The following is an 8,298-nucleotide window of genomic DNA, read 5'->3' as shown; positions in this document are numbered from 1 at the left end:
CGCTGCTGCGGCGGGCGCGGCGCGGGGCTGGCTCGGGTGCCGGGGGAGCGCCCTGCCCGCCAGGAGAGTGTCCTTCCCCGCAGGTATCCCCCCTCCCTGTGTGCGCATCCCTCCATCCGTGCATCTTGCCCTGCACCTGCCACTCCGAGCTCACGTCTTTCCCTGCAGACCTTGCCCATATGAGCGGCACTTTCTCGCTCGTGCTCCCTGTTTTGCACTGTTCCTGCACACAAACAAACCCATGTGTATTTACCGTTAATATAGACAAGTATAAAACGGATGTAAGAAAAAGCAGGAGATGCTAACCCAGTTTTACAGATGGCAAACTGAGCCCCAGAGAGATGAAGGTTCCTGCCTTGGGCCACCTAGGGAATTCACGCCAGAGCTGGAATGGTAAAGCTCTCAGATTTCAGTTCRAAACAGTTTCCAGCCATGAAACCTTATTCCCTTTTGTGCTAGTGTAAGCTATTGCTTAATGCAGAGCTGTGTCAGGCAATACAGTACACCTTTTTGAGTACCCACTTCAAATATGGTGCTTGCAGTTACTTTGAAATAGCCCTGGTTTCTATAGGGATCCTGGGCTCAACAGCCTCAGTGCAGTTGAGAAATGCTCTGCTCTGGAAATACCAYTCAGCTAAAAGAGGATCACTGTAGATCGTGGAGCTGCAGAGCATCTGTGCCACTTAGTGGAGCAATTCTGATTTTTTCATGCAGAGGACAGGAGTAATAAATGCACCATTAGTCACTATGTTATGAAGTCAGTGTTTTTCAGCAATTTCTCATTTAACTTCTACAGGTACAGCTTAATATGCTTTGTTTTAATAAGGAAGGACATGSTACGCACCAAGCAACTTTTCAGGATGCCCCAGGATAAGGATCCAGAGCAACAGAAGGACTGAAAAAGGCCTGGGAGTTCTTAGCAGAAAGCTGAGGAGCTGCAGGTTGGTTGTCATTTCATATTGTACGGGCAAAGACTTTGAATTGTGCTACTGAACRCACAGGGTAATGATGCATCCACACCAAGTGAGCAAACTCCACCAATAAGCCATATTGACTAGTCTGATCGCATTCATTCATCATCACTATAGTCTGCAGGGGACAGTTATAAAGCTTGGTTATTAGTCATGTGAAAAATCCTCAGGCCAGGGAGCAGCTCTCTGCTCTCTGAAGAGCCCAGCTTTCTGGCTGACRGGGCTAACCATTAATACTTGCTGTAGCACTGTACCTGTCAAGCCATGGCTGTATTCCCTCCTCATGGGAATTATTAAACTGGTAAGTGCGTTTGCCAAATAAGGTGTAGGCTTCTCCAAGTTTTTGGCAGGTTGCTATTTCAGCCTTAATCAGGACTGTATTTGGGCCTTTATATTTTCAGGCTTCTGTGTWGATCTTTGGGAGCCCCATAAATGGTGTCCCAAATGCAATTAAAAAGGGATTTATCAGGAGATTTTTAGAAGCAGCTGGATRTCACTTTAGGAGACATTAACACACACTATCCAAACATGAAATCATATCCCTACTTCATCAAGACTAAAGAAGATTGGGAATGGGGAAGGAGGTCACTGGAGGAGTTTAAGTGGATCGCTGCTAGTGAGTCRTTTTCCCAGACACAATTATAAAGCCTGATTCTCTGTTGGCTAGATATGTCTAGAAATCTATGTGCTCAGGTGGAGCAGTACTATAAGGTTACRCTTTAATAAACATTTTCCCTGCTTTGCATCACAACTACTGATAGCAAGGAACGCAGGCAGTGGAAAACTCRAACTACAGATTGAGTGGGTGGAAATTTTTGTATCACTTCAACAAATTCTTCTATATGCCTTCCATTGCTCATGTATTAATTACTTTCTTCCCACCCAACTTTAAAACTGCCCATACCTGGGTTCTTTCCTGCTCTCTTCAAGACAGCTATTTCACAGCCTACTACAGCTCATTGGTAAAAGCTTTTAAACTACTTTCAGCTTCAGTTTTCCCTCTCTTTGCTTTGTCTTCTCTAAGTAATTTACATTTCCTCCTGCTTGRGTGTATGCCCTACAAATGTTTGTAAACTGTTTGTATGTCTCCTCAGAGACAAGGAACATATACTGTCATCACAAATCAATCCCTGTCGTTGCACAAGGAGCTATCACCTTCTGTCTTCTCCCAGTGTGTCAGATTGTCATGGTAGCCACCACCCTGAACTGAGCAGTGGGCTCCTGCCCAGCACTTGCTCTGTGCTGCCTGGCAGGGTAGCTGTGTGCACATTCCTRGTGCTGGCGTGTTGCCTTCTCCCTCTCTAGCTCATTACTTTGTGTCCCCTTCTCTAATTTTCTGGCCTCTCCTCAGGCTAGATCAACACAGTTTGACTTTCCAGAACTCTTCCCTCCTCTGCCAAGAGGAAAGTTACTTGGTGAATTATTTCCTCTTTGCTAAACAGCTTTTGTTTTCCGGGTTGAATCCTGTCTTCATCTAGTTTGCAATTTTTACTCTGTCTYATACTGTTGTTGGGAGGACCCTGACCTTGGCCTATTGTGTAGCTACTTCAGCTCTCATCCTATTCTCTCTTGCTTAGACTCCTTCTGGTTTTGCACCAGAATATTCCTGCACATTCCTGACCCTGCAGATAAGGGGAAAGTGACAGCCTTGGGGAGAGGAGAGTGAGGATCCCTCTGGCAYAGTTTTTGCTGGTGTCTCCCAGGCATATTGCCCTTCTCTTCCTTGCTGCTGCTGGGGCATAGACACTAAACATCTGTGCCTTTCCCAGCCCAAATGCAGCTCCTGCACCTCTCCCAGGACGCACCAGAGCCTCTCCAGCACAACCTTCTTCTGTCAGCTGGATGGCTTAAAGTTTAAAACTTTAATGAGGCACTCAGTCTAATGTTTTACTGATCCCCATTGCCATGGTATCCCTGGTTCCTTCCCTCTGGAAAGCCACTTGTCACATGCCATAATCCTTTGTCTACAGTCCTGCAGCTCATCCACCTGAGTGATTTTGCAGCCTGCTATGTGATAATGCTGAACATAAAGTTCCATTTGACTTTATACACTGGGCTTGCCTGATAGCCAAGGTCCAAAGCATGCCACAGTGTCAGTGTAACAGCCTGACAAAGGCCGAAGTCCTCTGTGACATCTCAGTGTTGGCTCCTTTTATAMATTTCCTATGCTTTGCCTTTGGTTTTTGTCACTCTGTGTCTCTGCTCTGCCTGCAGTCCTGGCACGGCTCGCCTTTCTCTTCCTGCATGGGTAGCAGGATGGGCATTTGCTTTCTCSTGTTGCCACAGACTGCCTGCAGGGGAGATGTGGGCAAAGCCTCTCTCCTCTGTGGGCCCCTGCCAGGCTGTTCTGGTATGGTGAGTGCATAGCACCCTGAGAGRCTTCAAAGTAACTGCCCAAAGCTGAGGCACCATCCCCACTGCTCACAGCCCAGAGGCTCTGCCTAATGTTGCCATCTGTGGCTGACCTTCATCAGAGTCCCTAGGGAAATGRAGCTTCTGTCTGGGACAGATGCACAGAGCAAGGCAGCAGAGAAGAGATGGGGCATGAGGAGGTAGCTGGGAATGATGACATATGGTGGGGAGCGATGCAGAGGGATACTGCCAGAAGCAAAGTGTTTGGCAGCCGCTGGGGACAGACTTGCACTGCAAATACCATATCTTTCACTTTAATATAAAGCCCGTGTGCTGCTGATGAGTTGTTATTCATGTTCATTGCTGGATAACAGCATGGTTTGTGCTGTTTGCTGTCTCACTGAAACCAGTTAGCCCTGAGTAATGAAAAGATTCTGTTGGTCCCTGGCTGAAAGGATCTGCAGAGAGTTGTTTCTCTGTGTATTAAGGACTGGCAGCAGTGTTGCTGCATGGATGCTTTCTTGGGGTCATGCTGAACAGCTCCCTATTTGGTTTTGTGCAAGTTTGGCAGCTATCAGCAGTAGTTTTGTATTTAGGTAAACCTAGTCAGTTACCCAGGACCATTTGAAAAAAAATATGGTAGGCTGGTAGAGAAAATGAGGGGAAAAAACCTTGTCACTGCATCTTTCCATGGAGAGAAGTATGGATCTGAGAGTAGATTTTAATTGGTTTTCGGAATATTCTGTTGTCTGTAGTTATTTCTTGAGCAATTAGACTGGCATACATTGGCACAAACCAAACCCCAGGTGTGGCTGTTGAACCTAAAGCACTCAGATCTTCTGGTCAGGCTCGGCTTCTTTAGCAAACTCACGGGTTTGAGGGAGTGACGGAGCCCTTGCACACCMTGAATCATGAAGGATTTGGCCCCAAGGTCACAGAGCAAACTTAAGATGAGGTAAACAAATACCTGAAATTAGTATGAGGATGTCTTTCTCATGAGAGGTCAGAATAYACCAGTGGAGTGATTCATGCAGGACTACAAACTACATGTGCATGATCCACGTACAAATAGTGCAGTGATCCAGACAGTCTCTAATACGCAAGTGTAAACTCCCATTGAGTGTAAACTCAACAGGAAGGTTACATCCTAATGCTACGTGGTTACATTTTCAAGCTGAAGCTGAAGCCCAATTGCGTCCCATTCCTTTACTTGAAAATGGTTGGTTTTGAGCAAAAGATCAGTTTTGCATGCTGCTTCCGTTTCCAAGCTGCACTATTTATTCTAGCACAGCCTGGAAATCACAACATGAAGCTATTGAAGAACAGKGGGAAATATGACATTGCTGGTGATGCTCTTCAAGAGAAGTAAAATGCAAAATGTAATCAAACAGAACAAACTGTCAGATTAATTTTGGAGATTTAAAATTATTTTAATTTTAACTAATATGAGGTATTTATTAGCTGAATAGTAAGATTTTTTCCTCTTCTTTTATGATTTCTACCTTCACCATTGCTTGGATTTTATCAGTTAGGTATTTTTAGAACTGCAAAAATCTCACATCACTCCTCCTTTGCTGATAGGAAGCCACATCAGAACATAGTATTCTAGGATATAGTATTTAATGTTGCTATCTAAATATGAGCTACTTTTCCATTCCTAAATTGTACTTGGTTTTGCCTGATGGTGCTGTGCCAAAGGGCTGGCAGATAGAAGGAAGAGATTTGCTGTTGATTTCTGCTCTCATCTGGGAGTGATACACAGCAGGGAGCATGAGAGGGGTCAGGATTTAGAAGCTGGACCTTTCATTGTGTTTTTATCCATATACCCATGCTTATGGAGTGTAAAGGATGTATATGGGGCCTTTGCACTCAGCATGCATTGGTGTCTCTTAGGCCTGAGGACAAAGGCAGAGAGGTGTTAAAGCCATGATGCCTGCTCTTGAATTCCAGAGAACTGGAAGACAAATATCTCACTCATGGAGGCAAAGTGAACATACATGGGCAGGATAGCACCACTCACTCACATTAGGCCCWGAGGAGGTTGCCCAGGGCTGAGTTGCTCCTGCTGTTTTAACRCTGTTTAACAATGACCTGAGCTACCAACACTGACATCACTGCAGCCAAAGCCCCTTATGAATAATTCTGCTYAATTACAGGCAAATGTCTGCAGCTGAAGCCTACTACTCATAATGATAGGATTACATTTAAATTGCTCAAGTTATACCTGTACCTATATGTTTAGACGTTGGAGGGGATAAACTCCATCATTCTTTTACAATATGAACTGGGATTCTGAATTCCTTAGGCATCAGAGAGCATCTGTCCTGGACCCCAGGGGCAATACCAATTCCAGTGCAACTCAAAACYCATCACCTGAATCCCATGTCAACAAAACCTCCCCAGGAGGTGAAATCGTTCTACCTGAAGAATGAGAAATTGCAACTGGAGACAGTGCCAAATAGATTTTTATTTTCCATTGGGCTGATTTCTGGGAAAAAAGCCAGCTGGACGACTGCTGAAAGAAAATCCTCCTAACTCTGATCATATTTGCAGTCAATTTTTATGCCAGATGTTGCATCAGAAAATACGAAAGGCAGKCAGCAGACAGTAGTTTTAGTATGCAGCTTGAAAAGGGATGAGTTTTATATAAAGGAGAGAAAAATGAAGATTTGCTGCTTCCTTGAGGTGGACAGAGTCTGTATGTAGCTGAACAATGCAAAATCATCTGTAAAGAACAGATGGAAATCCAAGAAGTTAACAAATGTCCCATAACAAAAACCTACTGTGTAATAGAAAGACCTACAGCTACCCTTAATTTTGAACAGTAAGTCAAGAGATGCCTAACTCTCTTAATTTAATTCTCAGAGTCGATACAGGAGAAGCTGAGAGTAAATTGGGCTGCTTTTCTGGAAATCCTGGAACATGAAGTTGTTGGAAAGAAGGAAGGGTTGAGAACAATGGGTGTTACACAGGAACAGGTTCAGTTCTTTGCTTGTCACTTTTTTACTAAGCAAATGGTATGAGTTGGTATCTAYGGGATCTGTACATCCCTCCTCCATCTGTGAAGAGGAGTAATAGCATCTTCCCTAGCAGTGTTTAGCCAATGTGATAATGAAGCCGTATATTAAATATATTAGATAAACTTGGCAGTGGGAGGATTTCAAGATGGCCGGAAGGTAACTTAAATTGCTTACAGGATTTTATGGTGAAGCAGATCTTGTCCTTCATTCTCTTTGAAACAGAATCGCTCAGACAAGCAAGAGTGATCCCCTTTGCCTCTTTACTGTAACACTTAAGCAATGATGCAGCTACTGCATCATTGAACATATTAAACAGGGTAGAATGGATAGTTTCTCATAACAGTTTTGTAGAATTGGTGCTTCCTGTACATGTGTATATAGGTCAGATCCTGCAGTTTTTCTGCTTGAACTAACAGTCTCACTGGACTCAGTGATTCAGGTTTTGTTGTACAATTTTTTCCTCCAATTCTCATGCTTTTTATCACAGTGTAGGGATGAGATTCATGACATGGTGCTAGTACAGGTCCATGGCACTGAAGAACACCACAGTGAGATATCTGTGCAGGATGGCTGCTGTACCGTGGCACTGTGCCCAGGCAAATTACTCAGCTAAGATTTGAATGCAATTTTCTGGGACATGGGATAGGTCCTGATTGTACTCAAATGAAGCAAATGCTAAGAAGGCAAATGTGATCTTGTGTATTGGGCAAAGAATTTCTGATAGAAGTGAGGAGTACACCACTGGTTTGCAAGGTCCCGAGGAGACCCTGTGCACAGCACTGTGCATTATTCCAGTGTYGGAAAATCCTGCGGGCAAGACTGGTGCTAAGAAAGATCAAGTTTGAGAAAGCAGGGCTAGTTAGGATGATCAGCAAACCAAAAAGCTAGCCTTAGGACAGGGCACTAAAAGTGTTTCTGTCTGTGAGCCTGTCAAATGAAATTTGAGGCAGGATGTGGCAGACCTTTAAAAATATGCCAAGGACCAGGCAATTTTCTCAGCCAGTGCCTTTCATGTATCCTGCATTTTGCTGTGCTAACCCAAGGGCATGTCACAGTTACCCTCAGGAATGCAGTCTGAAGAAACCACTTCTGTGAAAACCAGGGTGGTTTCATTGTTGACTTCAACACGCGCAAGACCTACAGGAAACTCCCTTTTCCTTGCTCTGAACATTTAGCCCTTAAGTGAAGTGGAATTAATACCATTGTGCTGTGTGGCTTGAAACTAGCACAACTGGAGCAGAAGTCAATTTGCTGTATTTGAAAGAAAATTAATTAAGGCCTCGTTTGTTTCCCTCAGAGAGAAAAACTCTGGGTAGTTTCCAGGAGATGATTTTTTTTAGGCTTCTCTGGTACAGGCCTATATGTACAGAACAAATGTTGTGCAGTTTCCAGCCCCAAATCCCTGTGAACTCCAGGTTGTGAGCTGAGCCTTCTGGCTCCTATCACAGCATGACAGCCCTGGTGACTATTCCACAACTGCACATTGCATTTCAAGTCACAGAAAGGAAAAATCTCTTAGTGCAGTGCATGTTTGTGGTACACCAAGAAGGGAAACGTCATGGCAAGGATGATGTTCATAGCCTGGTTTAGCCTTACCTGTTCTTCATCAGCAGACTATGAACTCAAGTGCCCTGGCAAGGCAGAAGGCTGGATGGTGTGCCAAGATTTCTCTTTTATTCTTGCTTTCCCCATATTGCTGTAATAGTCTTTTGGAGATGAGCTGCTCTATTTACATCTATTCTGAATATTAATAAATGAATAATGCCCTGCTAAACACAAAACTGTGTGTGGGTTCCAGTGTATGGTACTGAAAGTGTAACCAAGGGTTAGCAAAACAGGAGATGTGTGCAGAAGGAAGTGGGAAAAAACCAAAGAAGAACAGGAGAGGTATACTCTATGGGAGGCTGATGTGAGGATTTCAAAAGCACTTAAAAAGTGATTTACTCCTGCACAAA

The sequence above is a fragment of the Malurus melanocephalus genome, unplaced genomic scaffold (genome assembly GCF_030028575.1).
Source record: "Malurus melanocephalus ecotype Western Australia unplaced genomic scaffold, MMel_1.1 scaffold_2, whole genome shotgun sequence".
Taxonomy (NCBI): domain Eukaryota; kingdom Metazoa; phylum Chordata; class Aves; order Passeriformes; family Maluridae; genus Malurus; species Malurus melanocephalus.
This window is presented reverse-complemented; position numbering follows the sequence as displayed.